Source organism: Oryzias latipes, chromosome 14 (assembly GCF_002234675.1).
Source record: "Oryzias latipes chromosome 14, ASM223467v1".
Lineage (NCBI taxonomy): Eukaryota > Metazoa > Chordata > Actinopteri > Beloniformes > Adrianichthyidae > Oryzias > Oryzias latipes.
In genome coordinates, this window is record NC_019872.2 from 15,401,869 (window position 1) to 15,419,736 (window position 17,868).

Below are 17,868 nucleotides of genomic sequence, written 5' to 3' on the forward strand. Positions count from 1 at the left end.
GTACCATTGTACCAACAGAAGGGTGGACTCAACTGTCAATCAAAAAACATATCCTAGAACTTTCAACTTCAAACAAAGAATTTAAAAGAGAAAAACCTTTGTGTTTGTCATAAATTGATTTTTTTAAACCAAACTACTTTTTGGATAAATTATTTGTGTAAAATTAGACTTTCTTAAACGAGGGTTTTGAGCAATAGTAAATTGCTCCCTCTTAAAACCAGCCTCTAGTGGTCTTTTGAGGAACTGTAACATTTGGTATTTCTGAGTTTACACCAAGTTTAAGAACGGAAGCTGAGAGTGTCGAAGAAAGGAACAGTTTCACAGGTAGAGTTGAAATTTGTATCAATGTAAACTCTTACATGTCAGAAAAAGGCTGCATTTATATGCAATTTATAGTTATTTAAAAATATATATGAAAAGGTTAAAAAAAATGGTTTTACTTTTATTTTTCACATCCACAATTTTATAAGTTAATGGATACTTAGAGGGAGGTTATTTTAAATTATTTGTTAGAAAGAGAAGAAAGAATTGGACTTTCTGAGCCATGTTCTATGTGATTTAATATGAAATAAAACTATTCTTCGTTTAACCATGTTATTACTTACATTAGAAATGTGCCGATTCCAATTTTCTAAAGAGAAAAAAAACTTGAATTTCTGAAAATTCACATCGACTTACACTAATAGTAAAAACTAGAATAAGTAAAAAATAAGCTGGCAAGAAAGCTGGTTCCACCGCAAAAGACAACCAAAAACCAAAAAAAACTCAACAAATGTATTAAATAGATAACAAATCCATCAGACAAAACAGGTTAGAAATTGGACAGAAGGGGGGCTGGCTTTATCAACAGGATATTATCCAACTTTGTGGGTAGATGGTCACGATGAACACAGATAGAGACACCATTTTAATATTCTTCTTAAACAAGCTGCACAGCCTTGCGCTCATTTTGTCCAAGTCAGTTAAAGCCATCCCTAGCGCTAATTGGCAAATTTGTCAACACAATCATAGAAACTCTTCTTACCCACAACGTCCTAATAGGTTTCAGGAGATTTGCTTAATTGGGGAGAACAATAGTTAATATTAATGTTCTTTCTACACATTAATTGTTTATTTTTTATCCTTGGGAAAAAAAACTGTTAAATCGGTACTTTTTTACTCAATTGAAGAAGATTTTCAGATTAATTTTCCATTTCCTTTAAATGCATAGATAGCTAAAGTTTTAGCAGTTAATTAGTAAAAACCATAAACGCCACGAGTCAAGCCCAGTTACTTTTAGACAACATGAGGCAGAGTTTCTTACAGTATATTAATGCTCATACAGTAAACATGAGCTTCATCAATTGAACCCCTGCAGAGACAGAAGATGGTGAATTTTTTTTAACACAACACTTAAAAAGGAAAACTCTATTGACTTAACATTAAAGGTTTAAAGATCTTTAAATTCTGCCGTCTTGTGATTTGTTCTTTGTACGAGTAGTTAAATCAGAAAAATTCCTATTGATTAAATGCATTTGCGCAAGGTTTCCTGAATTCAGTCAGCTTGAGTGAATTGGAGCTGCACATACAGTACCCAACCGTCGCCGCTCAACACAAAAGTAGAAATTTTTTGTGAGATCTCGACGAACGGTCTGCTGCTTTCACTTTAAATTTGCAAGTGTGACCGTTGTCTCTTGTGCAGCCAAGGATGGTGACAAAGTTTTGCAAAGGCAAAATGAAGAATGACGGTAAAAAGCTGGTTGGGTGGTTTGGTTTGAGTGCAGCAGAGGCGGGCAGGCTGGCAGCGCAGGCAGTAACAAGATGGCGGCGGTCTGCAGCAGAGAATGTAGCGAGCTTTGTCTATGGACAAACGGCACACAAAGAAGCCACAAGTGTAACCTGCCCAGGACGCCAAAGTGCCAAGTGTCAGAGTGATTTGGAGCCAGTCCCTTCCACAGGGTGGAGTGAGTTAGAATGACGCCAGCAGCCTCATGAGCGCCGATAGGTGAAGGGGGTGCGAGAACAATGGAATGGCTGCCTCCCAGACAGAGCTGCCGTACTGCAGAGATAAGGGAGCAGGAAAGAGGGGAGGAGGGGCTGCACAGGAGGTAGATACACCTGCTCCTGCTGCTGGAGAAACAGCAGCGGCTGTGGCTTAGAGGAAAGGAGCTGAAGGGAAACACTGAAGGACAAGAGAGGTCAGAGTTTATCTCAGGACAGTTTAAGGGAGGTCATGGGGGAAGCATGAAAAAACAACAGGTGAAGGAACATTTGGAGCCAAAAGATCCCCAAACTGATGCAAGATCATACATCAATAGAAATACCTCACACATAAAAAGCAAATCATATAATTTCTAGTGGAGTAAAGTGAGTTATAACAGATAATAACACTAAAAATAATAGTCGCCTTAAACTATATTAGGTTTTTAGTGTGCTTTATCTATTAGATTAAATTACTTTCATTTTATAAATAAAATTAATTCCACATAATTATTACCATTTGCAGAATTAGTTTTTGGACTGCACAAAGGTTAGCGCTCTTGCCTCACAGCATGAAGGCCTCTGGGTGGGGGATCCGAAACAGAACACCAATGGGGGACCTTTCTGTGCATGTTTGCATGTTCTCCTCGGTTTTCTCCGGGGACTCCGGCTTCCTCCCACCATCCAAAAACCCACTTCATAGGTTAACTGGTTACTCTAAGTTGTCCCTAGGTGAGAATGAGTGTGCATGGGTGTGTGATTTGTGGCCCTGCGACAGACTGGCGAGCTGTCCAACATGTCCCCTGCCTTCACCCACGAGTGGCCCGGATAGGCTCGGGAAGCCCCGTGACCCCGAAAGGGACAAAACAGGTTTAGAAGATGAAGGAATTAGTTTTGGAAGATGTTTGATGGAGATAATGCCAGCTGCTATAAGCAGTTATGCGTTCACTTTTTTTTTTTCGGTGCATTTTTCATTTTTTAAGCCATAGGAAGTAGTATACGATAACTTAAAATAATATAAGCAACAGGGAATAAAAACGATGTAAAAATGCTTCTTTATTGGAGGATGTTGTGAGATTCATTATGTGAGCAGATTAGGGCCAACGAGTTGAACAACTCAAACTCAAAAACCAAATACGGGAAACTGGGGACACAATAAGACTGGAGGTATTACGTATGACTAACGCATGATGAGGATTTGGCAGCGGAAGAGGGATACAGCAGCTATGTTTGCACTGACGGCAGCTGAGTTCATTGGAAGAGAAACCAGGTGTTACAGGTAACAAGAGGAAAAACAAAGCACGACCACAAAAACCTAAAACAGAAACTTGTGTGAAGTATCAAATTATAAGGTCAAAGGTAAAATACAAAAGGATACAACAGAAATAAATCTGCAGACTTTTTTATAGATGCAAACGCATCTGTTGTTAAGCAGGAAAAAAAAACACAGCTAAAAGAATAACACAAAAAAAATAAAACGTTCACTGTTAGACGTTTATGTCAGGGGAAAATCCAAGCAAGAAAAACTTTTACAGACATTTTTATTCACGATCACAAATGTGTTATTTATAATATACACTTTGACAATAATTTGGTGCAGCCCTTATTAAAAGAAAGCTGCATGCCTCTTTGCATAAAAGGCATGGATGCTAAACTAATTGGTGACAAGAAAGGAACTAATTAGTTAATTGATGTACTCAGAGAATTATTGTTGCATTCTTTAATTGATCTTTTAAGTGGTTGTTAAGTGTTCAGTAATCCATATACCGTAAATTATGGAATTATTCCAATATCCTGCTTTAATCAATGCATTAAATCCTTATTAGTAAAGCAATAAGAAAGATTTAACTATGTGATTTCGAATTTTAAACTCAGCCATAAAAAGGTGGTTTTGAGTCACTTAGCAACAGCAATCGAATGTATCTGTACTGCATGTTCCTTCTTTAAGGTTAAATTTGAACTCCCTTTAATAAAATTCTTTAAATAAAATTAAAAAAACAAAATATTTCTCACCACAGATGAATAAATAGTGGAAAATACAAAATAATTAGTAGATTTAATGAAATGAATGAAAATATATTTTAATGAATAAATTCAAAGAATGATTCAAATAGAAAAACTTTTTTTTTTTCATTTTTGATTGCTGTAGTCATCAAGACTCTTACTCACTGAAACACAGTTCTCCGCTATGAGTTAGCTTTACTCACACACACGATACACAAATATTTGTAATAGTCTTTTTTCCTGCTTTTCTCGTTTTGCTGCATGCAGCTCGCCATTCAATGGCGTTCAATAATGTTCGGTTGTCTTTTATGTCAGTCTTTCCCCCCTCTGCTGACGTTGTCAGTGTGAGTACAACTTAATACCTGACAGTAAATGCGAGGTCTAATGTATGGCTGTTTTCAATGATCACCCTTTTTTTCCTTTTCTTTTTCCTTGATCACCGTTTTGATTGGTTGAATCAAACACCTATCAGGTCTAAAGGAAAAAGCTGCAGCTGCAGATCCTAATAACACTGCGTCAGTTCACATATGATCAAGACATCCCCGAATTTGAATCAGGAATGTTGTTCTTTACGATTCATTTTTTCAGGAGAGGTCAAAAAACTAAATAAATCTCTTTTTTTTACTTATTTAGGGGAATAAAATACAATATGGCCTTTCTTGACACAGAAAACAAACTGTAGATAAAAACTATTAATATATAAATACAGGAGAAATTGTTCAAATAATGAAGACTGAGATTGTACTGAGATTAAGAATAAATCATATCAAAAATACGCTTTAAGCTAAAGTAAAGCAGTTGATTTAACTTCTGAAACAATATTTCAATTCATTTCGTGTAATTAACAAGCAGATTGCTGGAACATTAAAGGAATAAAGTATACCTAAGCAGAATGAGTGAGTTAAGATCATGTTTTTGGAATATAATACAAGTGTTTTTAATGTGTATATATATATATACACACACATAAAAGAAGGGACATTTATATCCAGCTATGCTCGAAAAGTCTGTAAATCAAAGTTTAAAAGAAAGGTGACATGTTCTGGTATCAGACAATCACATTCCATGGAAGCTAATAAAAGAACGAGGACATCAAACAGCTGTTCCCTGAAAAGATGAGAGAAGATGAAACCAAAAGAGGAGGAGACAGTGAGATGAGAATGAAGCTGTTTGTCACTGTGATCACAGACCACCAGGCAGTTAAAGACGCAGACGTTTGTCTCTATGCACCTTTCAGCAGGGGTGTTTGCAGAGCTCTTGTGATTATGGCAGTGCTCCATAGTGGTACCTTGTGGATGAAGACCTGACACGACCCCACATGCAGGGCTGCATCAAAAACTTCCAGCGTGGCCATCAAAGCCCACAAAACTGCCCCCACAATTACAGCAGCTTCAATCTGAAGGTAACAGAAGTACTTGATTAACAGGAAAGCTGTTTATTTGATGAGGTCAAACACAAGTGTACTGAGCTGTCAGTGTCACGCTCTCACCAGTACTTTGTGCTGCTCTCAAGATAAAGCCTGAAGATCTGTTGAGGAAACTTTTTTTTTTTTTTAATCAGGGCGATGGCACATGCTAAAGCATCAGCTGTCATTCTTTATTCTGAGATTTGGCACTGTCAGCTGAAGAGTGTATTCCAGACATGCTTCTGTGGAGGCATCACTGTTCTCTACAGTACTGTCTGACTGAGTTTGTGAGGCGTGTGTGTGACATTACTCACTGTGGGTGTAACCTCGATCGCACACTCCCTGGATCTACCCAAAAAAATGATGCTATCATGCATCATTTTGACTTCCCTTCCATTGGTGGAGCTAATTAAACAAACCTTTGTGTTTTTTTTTCTATAATACTTAGTATATCTAGTTGCTTTTTTGGGGGATGAGAGATGTGTGAGTGCCCCTCGCAGCTCCCAAGAGCCCAACCCGTGCACATCAGAGCAAAACGTCACAAGTTAGGGTCTCAGGGAATGAGAGAGGTACAGGTTGATTTTTGTCTGGACTTCCCTATGCAACATCCAGCAGGGGATTCACTTGCTCAAGAGCTACTTCCAGGGCTGAGTGTTTATAAGAGCTTCCTCTCTTCCTGGCTTTGTGTTGCTGCCACCACGTCCACTTTTATACTGTAGGAGCCGATACACAGTCGGTATTAGCTCATGAGTCAAATGCTAATGCATTTTGTAAATCTGACCCCATCATGCATGAAGCCTGCAACACCCAATCTGATCGTATAATGTATAATCCTATTGTGAGCATCTTTGCAGGTGCTGTAAACACTGCTCAGGCATGCGACCATCTACACATGATGTTCAGGAAAACGGCTCGCACTCAGCAGATTTGGCTCCCATTAAAATCCTGCGCCGCGCACACGCAGTTACACGAGGACGACAGCAGAGATCAAAAATGGGCCATCAGGGTCTCACGCTGATAAAAATCTCCCCTCATACCAAAATCTCAAAGCTTTTCCACCCCTCACACCCTCTGAGACATTGAGATGAGCTAACACACACTGCTGCGCGCGTGGCCAGCATCTGTCAATCACTCAGCTTTGACTTTACAGAGGGAAAGCTCAGTCGTCAGACAAAATCTAACTGAGATGATACAGGCGAGGATTAGGAGGAGTGGTGGGGTGAGATGAAAGAAAAAACGCAAACTCACCCAGTTGCTGGTGGTGGGGGAGGCTGCCGCAGTCCTCTGTGTGTGTGTCTGCCGCTCAGCCGAGCAGGGAAACAGCGAGGGTGGCCAGGCAAAATGGAAAGAGAGATCTGCAAGGAGACACAAAGAATGCTAGAGAGGAGAGCAGAAGATTTCAGAGCTGCTTCTCCCAGGCTTTGTTTAGTGGATCATTGAACGCAGTGCACAAGGCTGCTCTGGCAGATTGCTGCTGTCTCGCCGTCTGCTGCTCAGACATGCAAGACTGTACCATGTGCAGCCGGAGAGACGGAAGGAAGGACAGAGAAAGAAGGAGAGACAGTGAGACAGGGAGAGATGAAAGGGAGGGCAGGTGCAGGAATAAAGGGATAAAGTAGGTGAACAAACAACAAAGAAAGGCAGTTAAGAATGACTGACACAGCGGTGAAAGTAGGGAGAACAAAGGCACAAAGCGCCGGCATCAGGCAGGAAAGGCAAAACCCTACTGTAAGATTGGAAATGCAGAGACACCAAGTTCTTTCAGGTTCTTGCAGCAACACATGCAAGAATAAAAGAGCAGATGAATGGGCCTGTATCACTGCTGCCTAAACATGATGACTGCAACAGGAGAGGCAGAGAAACTAATAGAGACTGCAAGAATGAACAGAACAAAAGCTGCATTCACCTGTACTTAAGGCCAGCCATAAAAAAAGTGCAAGTTTGGCAAAGGTCCATTCTGCAAAAAAAAAAAAGCTCAAGCTGTGTCACTAAAGTTAATGGTGCAAATCTCCACTTTAAACTAAAGGAAACTATAATCCATCGTTTCCTAACTGGATCAAAATGGTTTAAGCTTTAAAAATGCAGGATGTCAAATGAGCTGCAGGAGTGAATAATAGACAATGCTGAACGCCTGTTGCTGTAGTGCTGCAACTCACTCCTCTGTCTCCATGTGCCACTACTGTCTGTCTGTCTGTCTGTCTGCTCTCCTGCCTCCATCTGTCTCACATTTTCTTTCTGCCCTTCCTCTTTTATTCCCACTTTATCACACCTCTCAGCCCGAGTCTGTGCCTCCATAATAGCTTTTCCCTTCTCTGCCCTGCATGCTTCACGGTTTGCAGGCTTAGGTCCCCCCCCCCCCCCCCCCCCCCCCTACCCGGGCTGACAAACTGTGGAGCCTTTACTTTCTTTCTCCTACAACATCGAAACAGAAACAGACTGGGAACACAGAAGCAAATGCGTCTAGGTACGAATGCAATCATTAGAAGGCCTAAGATATTCAGGAAAAGAAAGAGGGAAAGATGGAAGAATGAGAGAAGCAGTGGTGAAGTGAAGAATGCCGTACAGCACGAGCGGAAGGAAGAAGACAAAGCAAGTAACAGATTGGTCTCACAATGTCTGTTTTTCAAGCTCCTTCTCTGATGACAATAAAAAAAATAAAAAAACAGAATTCCTCCTCCAGTCGGCAAGTCCAGTTTTCTCTTCTTGTCGCCCTCGCCCTCTGTGTCTGAGAGTGACTCTGTATTACAGCGTGCATTTCATGAAGTAAAAAGGAGGGTGGGAACTAGAGAAAAGGAGGGAGCAAGGGAGAGAAAAATGCACCAGTTCAGGGAGCTGTAAAGGAAAATGTAACTGAAGCCCGGTCGTTGGGTTCTTCTATGTTTTATCAAGTTATAGTGACTGTAAAGAAGCGGCAAAGGCTTGAGAGGAAAGATTAGGCGGTATGAAAGTGAGACAAATGTGTAAGAGAGGGGATTTCTGGAGTAGGGTTTCTCTGACGGACAGTACGCAACAAGCTGAGATCAGTGACAGCAGAGATCACTGCCCAAATCACAATCACTCCCACAGCTGGGAATTCTTCCTTTATTCACTTTGTAAAGTCTTATCCACACTTTATTTCTAGATCAGTCATCTTCAAGTGTTTATTTTAACTGCACACAATGACTCAGAAGCAGTGATAGCATTGATCATATACAGGCAGGGTCAGAGTATTTTCCACACACAAAAACCTAAAAACTAAAGCTTGTAATGATAAATTCACTGTAAATGAATACGCTGCACCCACCAAAGGACTCTATGGACTCTAAAGAGCTCCTTCGCACACCTCTGTTAAACCCGCCGGCCTTGGGACAGAGACCAGAGACTTTAAGTGGAAGCAGACTTTATCACTATTTCACTTCCTGCACCACATAACCCCCCCCATCCAGCACCCCGTTATGTCCAAAAAAACTTAAAGCAGTGATAGAGATGCTGAAAAAGCAAATATTTTGTTTCACATGTGTGTTCCCAGTCCGTGGGTGTGCAGGAGTGAAACTTGACGCAGACTTTCACTTGTGTTTGTGACATCTATTCACCCATAGCTGAAATTCCAGCATCTGAGAGTGGGAGTTTAAAAAATGTAGTCCCCAGCAGAGATCAAAACTGTACAGCATAAATGCATCTGTGATGAGGAGGTAATAGCCACCGGGGTCTGAGACCAAGAACAGGAAATGAATCTGAACGCGGCCCAAATCAAGCATTAAATCAGAGTTTTTTGGGAACCCTGCATGATTCTGGAGGTCTGCGGCTTTGTTGGTGAACGTTGTGACTGCCTGTTTTAATCACAGCAGTGCCTTCGCCGCACAGCAGAGGAAATATACCGTTTTGATTAAGCAAAAGTGAGCTTTGTACACAATTGACTGCCAAGACCGTGCTCTTCCCCCTGCGGCTGTTTGGTGTTTCCCTTCAGTGGCGTCTCTTTCATTACAGCGTCCCACAAACCTCGCTGCTCACAGCTCGTTGGGTTTTTCTTTTACCCCCAAAACTTAAAGATTTCTCTCTGCAATATAATTCCTCCACCATACTTTTAATTCCTGCCTCAAAAAACGTTGGACAAGACGTCCTTTTTCATGTTGAAGCTGCATTTTATCTCTGGTTTTTTTTTTTCAATCTCCAGTGCTTTACAAACATGTCAAACCTTGCAGGGGAACAAAATAAAAAGAATCTACAATATTAGTTTATGGAAAGATACGAAAACCACCTGATACGAAGACACAACATTTACAGCCGAGAGATAAAACCTCTGTCGGAACAATATTGCATTGAAGCCGGTGTTTGAAATAGTCCATCAGGGAGTTGTGTTTCCTCAGGGAAAGCTAGGAGGCTGTACAGTTATCTCCTGTGGTGTCACTCTGAACTATACAACCTACTACCTCAACCTGCGGAACACTGGAAGAAGATGCAGATCAAATCTGCCTCTGCAGACAAGAAAGCTGCTCCACTATCATGATAATGGATGCTGAGAAAAAATGTAAAAAATCATTTTTTTTTATTTTTTTATGAATCCATACATTTACATAAATGTCTAATCAATATCCTGAAGGACTGTTACTGTTTGTACGAGGCAGCCCCGGTTGCTGATCTGAAACAATGTCACATCATGCCATCAAACAGCCCAACCCTCTTCCCTCTGGGTGGGGTCATACAGAAAGACTCCTCCCCAATGTTCAATTGTTGTAACACAGAAGACAGACCAGATCTCGTGATCTTACAACGATTTTTTTTGGTTAAAAAGGAAAAACATTTTTCCCCCCACAAACATTGGTTAGAAGCTGTATTTGCCAGGAAGACACATACCTATAGATACGAGCTTGCGCAGCCAGTCACCACAAGTTCGGATCTACGGGTTTGTGGCAGCTGGCGTTACCCGTTTCAGAGCAAAACGAAACCCACATTTTGTTAAAAAAATATTTTTTTCCATTTTCTTTTCACTGAGCATTCCTTTCCCACTAGGAGCTGAAACCAGGATTTGGTCTTAAAACAGCCAAAAACAGATAACAAGGCTGCATGACAGAGTTCAAACAGTGAAAAAATTATATTTTCTAATGTTTTTATTATAACTCTTTCATGTGGCTACAAGCTATCCAACAGAGAGGAGCACTAAAGTTACACCATGGTACAGTGAACAGGCCATAACACATGACTGTGAGGTGTTTGTGCAACCCACTGATCACATTCCTCTGAGGTCAACATTCATTTTCAAATGTTACACAGGGTAATCTATTGTACATTGTTTAAAATCCTGAAATGCCTGGTAACAAACCACTGTGCAAATTATTTTCACAAAACCTTATTTCGTTTAAGCGAAATTTAAACAGATAAATATGAACTGATTAATTCAAGATTTAATAAAAAATGACATTGAAAAAAAATGTTCTAATAGAAATTGCAGCAAGAAAATAGCAGAGCAAATCCTAGTAAATAAATCATTTTAACGCATTTTGAAAAATGCATGAATGTTTTCTTATTTAAAAAAAAACGTTCTCAACAAGTATTTTTCAAAACACAATTCATAATTCCCTTTAAAATTAAAGCAGCAATTTAGATTACATATTTTGCGTTTTTTGTCTTATAAATCTCAAAATTAGCTAAATTAAAAAAAAAAAACCAAAGCAAAAAATGTTTAGTACAAAAAAAAAAAATATAGAGCACCATCACAATACATGCACTGAGACTAGATTCATAAGGTTATGATGCTTGTTTCTCTAAAAGAAATCAGTCTAACACACAGAGATCTGCTAGTTTTCCAAATGGCCAACATACCAGTGTGGCACAGGCTGGACCTGATGGTCCAGTGTCCTCTAGAATTGGATGAAGTCAGGCATGAGGAGGGCTGCAGGCCGATGCTTTCAGCGTAAATCAACAAACCTACAAAAGAAAACGTGTAAATGTTCATAAAGGAACTGTAAACAGGGCAGCATTCTCTGACAGTCAATAGGAAGACATTCATTTACGGGCTAATCCACACACTTCCAAACACGTGGTCGTCCAAGCACACCCTTACAGTACAACACACAAGCAAACAAATTCTACAATCAACAAACAAACACTTTGGTAACAGTAGCCGCATTTAAAAAAAAAGTAAAAGAAAAATCCACAAATAACACGAAAGTATGAAGATAACATCTCCTTGTTCGTTTCTGTTGACTCCTTGTTCAGTCCCCATTTTCCAGCTTACAAAAACCTCAATTCGGCTTTAAAAAAAGGTACGGCAAGAGAGAAATGGCAAAAGGTTGAATGCGGTAAGATGTGGATGAGGAGGAGGCGTAGCGCAGGGCTGGCTACAGAGGAAAGTGGAATTTGTGACCAAGCAAAGGAAAGGGTGGTGGTTTTTTTTCTTTTCTTTTTTTTTCGGTGCTTCTTTCTGCTTGGCTTTTTGGGATCACAGCAGGATCCTTGGCTGCAGCTCAGTCTTTTCTTAACGCTGCCTAAATTTGGACATATTCGTTTGTCTTTAACTCTATAGCAAGAAATGAAATATAGAGATAAGAAAAGATATGGCTTAACAGAGACAAGATCTAAAGAACTGTAAAACAAATAGGAGCAAAAGTTGTGTAAGAAAAGAGAGGAGCTAACTTCAGCAGCTCTCTACAAAGAAAACAAAAATTCATGAACAAAAAAATCAAGATAAAAGCTGTTTTTTTAGGTTAGAATTTTTCCCATGAATACACATTATTTCCCATGTGCTAGCAGCAAAGTGAGGCTTCTCTGCTGCTACAACACAGCAGCCGAAACCTTTTCAATCCCTGCCACGTAGTGAGAGAGGGAGAGAGCACAGCCACTTTTTCCTCCCTCCAAAATGGCTGAAGGCCGGGAGAAAGCAGCTCCGAGCAGAGAGAGGTGCTCCCTGTCCCGCTACAGCGAGCACCCTTCCCCTCATTTCACCCAATTCTTTCTAGCGTCTTTTCTTTTTTCCCCGTAAGCCGTCTTTTTTCGAATGGACGAATGGCGTACAGCTGTGGGTCTTTTTGACACGACTCGGCCCACCGTGCAGAAGAAAAAAGGGTACACAAGGCTCGCGCCGCTTATTCTGTGACAAACAAATGCTTACAACTTAACGCTCTGAACACCCTGCAATGTCCTGTTTTCTTTTTAATTCTTGGTGTTTGCATGACGTTTTTTTAATGACTAAATTTCATGAAAAAAAACTATCCATTCTAAAATGCTTTGGTCTGTGAAATTATGAGATTATTTTTCCCCACATGCCAAAACTGAAATGTGTTTTTTTCATCAATCTTTAACAATCTATATACGTAAAGCGGATCTAAAAAATATTCATAATTCGTTTAAGAGGCCAAGCAGTCGTCATCAAAAATAATAAAATATTGAGGATCATAGATTCTACTTGAATGGACTTGTTTCTTTTCCTGTCTACTGTACAACTTCTGACGTCACAGCTGTGTGCGTAGTTAAAGGGATATTTCATTCTTTTCTGGTGGGCTGGTCTGAGGAGCGAGTATCTCACCTGCTGCTCATAGTAGTAAACCCAAAATATTTTGGAAAATCTAAAGGCAACTTATATTGTGCACCATTAAAAAAAACTATTTCATTCACTAGATAAAAATGCAACATAAAATATGTAATTGCAACAAAAGAGCATTCCAAATTAGAAAGCTAATTTTGCAGCAGTTACAAAATAAATCAGTTGAGAAAGTACCACTTTAGTTGATGTGTTTAACTAGTATTCTCTCAAACATTGACAACATGAGATCGGATATAAAATAAATCTATTTTTTCTGATTCTAACATAATATATATTTTGGATTGGTAATTTTGAAAGAGGTACCCCAGGGCTCTTTCCTTGAGCCCTGTTTTATTTAATTTTTGTTTAGTCTGTTAATTTGTCCACATTCCTGTAGCTCATAAAGTTGCAGCTCATTTAAAAAGAGGATAGTTGCAAGAGCCCCCCCCCCCAACACTCTCTCCTTAGTCTCGCTTATATTACTAATCTTATTATTAGTATTTATACAAATATCTTAATATTTTCACACTTTAGAATCCCAATTTTAGTACAGTGTACACTAAAACGACATGAAAAGAGAAAAAGAAGTCCTTCCTGTCTTTCATTTATTGCCACAAACACACTACAGCCTTATTTTACTATACATACTATCAATGTATACATGTATTGATTTCAGGTTTCTCTGTTTTAAAATCTGAAATAAAAGGCTCTTTTTATGAGTAGCTGTTGCTCAGCTTTCGCTCAGCCTCACCGGTAAACAGCTGCTCTTCGTGAGTGCTGCTAAGAAAGATACATGACGTGCAGCAGCTTGATCTGGCCTTGACATGGAGCTGCAAAAGAAAAACCAAATAATGCAAACGACTCTTACAAATTAAAAAAAGAAAATCATTTCTAAGATCCAGAGAATCATATCAGCTTGTTGGTGTTATTAAAAGGGAGAGAAATGCTAGAGTTTAGGATATTAAGCACCCTGGATACCAGCTTTACCCCAGCATGCCAATGGGCTGCTGTCTGCTCCATGGTCACCACTTGAATCTAAATGAACAGATTTGACTTTCAGGATATTGCCAAGAACTCTGTCACGATGCCGACACAGGGATGGGCCTCTCCAGAAACAGAAGGTTGAAGAAAGAACATGGGCATGACCCGAAAAACCTCAAACAAGGTATCCCCCTTAAAGCGGCTCTAAGAGCCTGGGAAAACACTGAAGATAAAGATCACTGCCAACAGCAGGCAAAAATCATTACAGAGGTTTTTTAACCAGGGGATGCAGAACACTCAGTGCTAAAGAGTCCAGGACTGAGAAACAAATACAAGTTCAAAAGTTTTTTAAGACATACATTATTTGGATGTTTTTCTATGCATCCAGGCTGTTTTCTTAGTTTTTCCAATAAGTTGCAGCAGATGTGACAGAAACCTGGAACCAATATGTCTTCAAGAAGTGAAAAATAATGTTTTTATCTAGCTGTCAGAATTATTCCATACGTTAACGTATTTTTAACACCAGTTTACCGTTTTGATCATGCTGAACTGCAGAAACCCTTTTTAAGGACTGCTAAAGAACAGCAAGTGAGCTATGCTGCTATTCTAGTTATGCTGCTTGGATTTTATTTTTTAATGCAAATGTTGTGAGAATGGTCAAAAAATTGATTTTATAGAGGAAAAAAAGGTAGGTTATGACTCAACTAATGTCTGAAGTTAAAATGTAAAAGAAAAGCATTTTTGCAAATAGGGCAGACAGATTTAAAGGGTACAGTGTTGCAAATAAAGGCCTGTACAATTAAAAAATTACAGCAATGGTTGCAGCAATCAAGATTAAGTGTGTCATAAGTAATGCATTATCATATTTGTATTAGTTTTAGTGACATTTATTGTGTTTTTATCAACATTAGTTATTCTGAATCACACTGGAGACTGGCTGATAAAAGCCTTCTGCTTGACAGTCTTGGTCTATTCTCATTTCCAAGGCTATCAAAAGAATCACAAATTCACACTTTAGGACCACAAAGTATAAACGTATCTTAAAGTGAATGACTTTGTGTGCTCTTGAGGAGAAGAAGGTGCAAGAAGTAAAAAAAAAATATATATATATATATATATATATATATATATATATATATATATATATATATATATATATATATATATATATATATATATATATATATATATATATATATATATATATTATTTTGGCAGTGAAAAAATATCTACACATGTACCGGTAAACTGTTTATGCAGCTGGAGTCAAGAAAAAACTCCAGATGATGAGTGATGAGTATGAGTTTTTGTCTGGTAAGAATGAGTTATGTAGAATTAAACGTAAAAAAATGTCTGTGTTTATCTCAGCCCTTTTTTGCCAACAGGTAAGTTGTTGAAATATAGTGGAAATCCTCAAAAATATTTGGCATTTAAGAAATGTGGTCTGAATCTGGCGTGTCAAAAAGGCCTTTTGTGCAAAACATGGTTGAGGCATTCACATATTGGAACTCTTTTATGCCAAATCAGGGGGTTTTTGAGGGCAAACTTCAAAGTGAGTTTGCAGTTGAAAAATCAGGCCAAACTTGTGACCCTGTGCCTGAAACTACATTAGACTACACGACTTTGAAAAATGTGTGTTTTGCATGCAAAATGCCCGTGCCTTCATAACAACTGACCTTTTGAAGCAGCATCATCAAGTTGCCTTTCTTCTTTGTTCATGATTGGTTCAGGGTTTACTTCAGCTTGATAAGGACCACAGTCCAAAATATTTCACCTTGACAGCATCTCTGTAAGATCACCCCTGTTGAATTCCTGTTCTTTTGAGGGTCTGGGTTCTTGTTAGCATAAACACTGATGATGATGATTTTGTCACTTGTGACACACCATTGGTATGCCTTTATCTGTTCATATAAACTCCCTTTGAAGAATATTTCCACTTGAGCTAAAAGAAAAAGTATTTAATTAAAAAAGAAAAAAAAATGCTGAATAAATTTCTTTTTTTCTGTGATATAAACATCTTTGCCTAATCTACGCATTGAAGTGTTTATTCGAATGTTGAAATTTATGTTGTCCTTTAGGGCTGGATATCACCACTTTAAAAATATAAAATAAATACATAAGTGTATGGTTTAATTTGATATAGATTTATTTGTCAGATTTTCCTTCAAAATCAATCTTATTTGGATATGAAATCTGTTTCTTGATCACTAGTAATATAAACTAAACAAAGGTGGAATTATCATGAGAAAATTAAGAATTTTTAAGTTATAAACTAACAAGAAACAGTATTGTGCTAAATAAAAAATACAATAATTAATATGCTTTTCTTCACTCAAACAGTGAATTCTTGATGCATATTGTTAAACATATTGCTGTTATGGTCAAGCAATTTCAGAAAGGGTTTTTGTCTGCTGGGAGTTAGACTAAAGAAAGGTTTTTATTTTCTTAAAAAAAACCTTCCTCATTACCACAAGAAGTGCTGCAGATGACAGGCCCTGCAAGTGGCAGATTTTAATTGTTTGGCTCCATCAGTCAAGACATGAAATCACCACCCACTGTTCAGCCCTTCTGCATTACATCTCTGGAACATGCACAAATAAGTTAACCCAACAGTAACATCTGTGAAATCCCACTGAGCGCACACGCTTAAAACCCCACGTACACATGAAAAGTATCTTTACTTCTCCTGAAGTACAAGAGGCAAACTCAGTAGGAGCTGCAAAAGGTAAAAGAAATCGAAAATATTGAAGCTACAATATCACTGGAGTGATTTAGCTCACTTTTCAATCCTTTATTACCAATGATAACAATCAAACCAAAGTCTTTGAATAACATTTTTCACCTGGAATGATTTGACTGCTCAACAATACACCGCTAAGTTCAACAAAAGAGACGGAGATGCACCATCCATTTGGTAGACGAGCTGAAATATGAACAATTTGACAAAAGAATATTAAAAAATTATGCTTTTTACAGATGTGCTTTACTGTCCAAGGAAATCTAGAATCTTATCTGATGAGACGAGGAAATAAAGCTAAACTCACAACATCGATTAAGACTGATACACACTACAGTGCTTTGTTCTGATTCCTTTTGGTTCCAGGGGTATTATATATATATATATATATATATATATATATATATATATATATATATATATATATATATATATATATATATATATATATATATATCCTTATATATCCATGACCATATGTTGGTTGTTTGTAAATAAGTCAAATTGAATCATTTTTTGGGAATAATCAGCCCTGTTCATCAGCAATAAGACTTCAGAAGCTGACAGACCGACAGGAGTAATTACTTTACATTTTCATTCACAATCATCCATCTTTACTACTTGATGTTTCAGCCCATTCTCTCTTAGCCCCCCACCCCCCACAAGCTATCATCAAACTCATCTCTCGATCTTGCTTGTCCCTCACTGTTCCCTCCTCTGGCTTCCTCCATCAAATATTCAGCTCACGCACAACTGCGGCACCCTTTCTCCAGTCCTCCCCATTAATCCACACCACAGACATTTTGGCCCACCGTCTCGTCTCTGTGTTTGTGTGCACTCTGTAGCCTTATAGTCCAGACCGTTTCAGAAGAGACAGCCTGAGGATTTTTCCTGGCCGACACTGTTCAACATGTCTTTCACACACACACACAACATAATGTAGAGGCTGGGACCCCCCTCTCCAAACCCTAAAGAACCCATTCCAACAACTGATTAAAAAATATAGAGAGATATTATTTCCTTTCAAATGTTTGAAATGCACTTAAGTTTGGTTCAATGTCATAACTGACCATGACCTCTAAGAAAAATGATACTAACCATTTGACTATTTAGCCTTCAATACTGAAGCTTACTTAAACGTTTACAAACATTTAGCTTATTTTTGTTCAGAAAATTAAATAAAACTCATTTAATATTTTAGTAATTTCTTTGCACATCTGTAAAACACAGACAAAGATGACTAAGAATCCCAAAATAATGGTTGAAATGTTTTTTTTTCTTTTT

The 17,868-nt window shown here is 38.4% G+C and overlaps 3 non-coding genes across 3 annotated transcripts; all 3 read right to left on the reverse strand.

The window, feature by feature from the left end:
• Window positions 1-5,845: 5,845 nt before the first annotated feature.
• Window positions 5,846-5,946, reverse strand: mir125b-1 (microRNA 125b-1). Its single transcript, NR_107171.1, has one exon. It is a non-coding gene; the product is annotated as a microRNA 125b-1 (primary transcript).
• Window positions 5,947-9,700: 3,754 nt separating this feature from the next.
• mirlet7a-4 (microRNA let-7a-4) lies at window positions 9,701-9,799 on the reverse strand. Its single transcript, NR_107172.1, has one exon. It is a non-coding gene; the product is annotated as a microRNA let-7a-4 (primary transcript).
• Window positions 9,800-10,174: 375 nt separating this feature from the next.
• On the reverse strand, window positions 10,175-10,276 carry mir100-2 (microRNA 100-2). Its single transcript, NR_107173.1, has one exon. It is a non-coding gene; the product is annotated as a microRNA 100-2 (primary transcript).
• Between the last annotated feature and the right edge of the window lie 7,592 nt (window positions 10,277-17,868).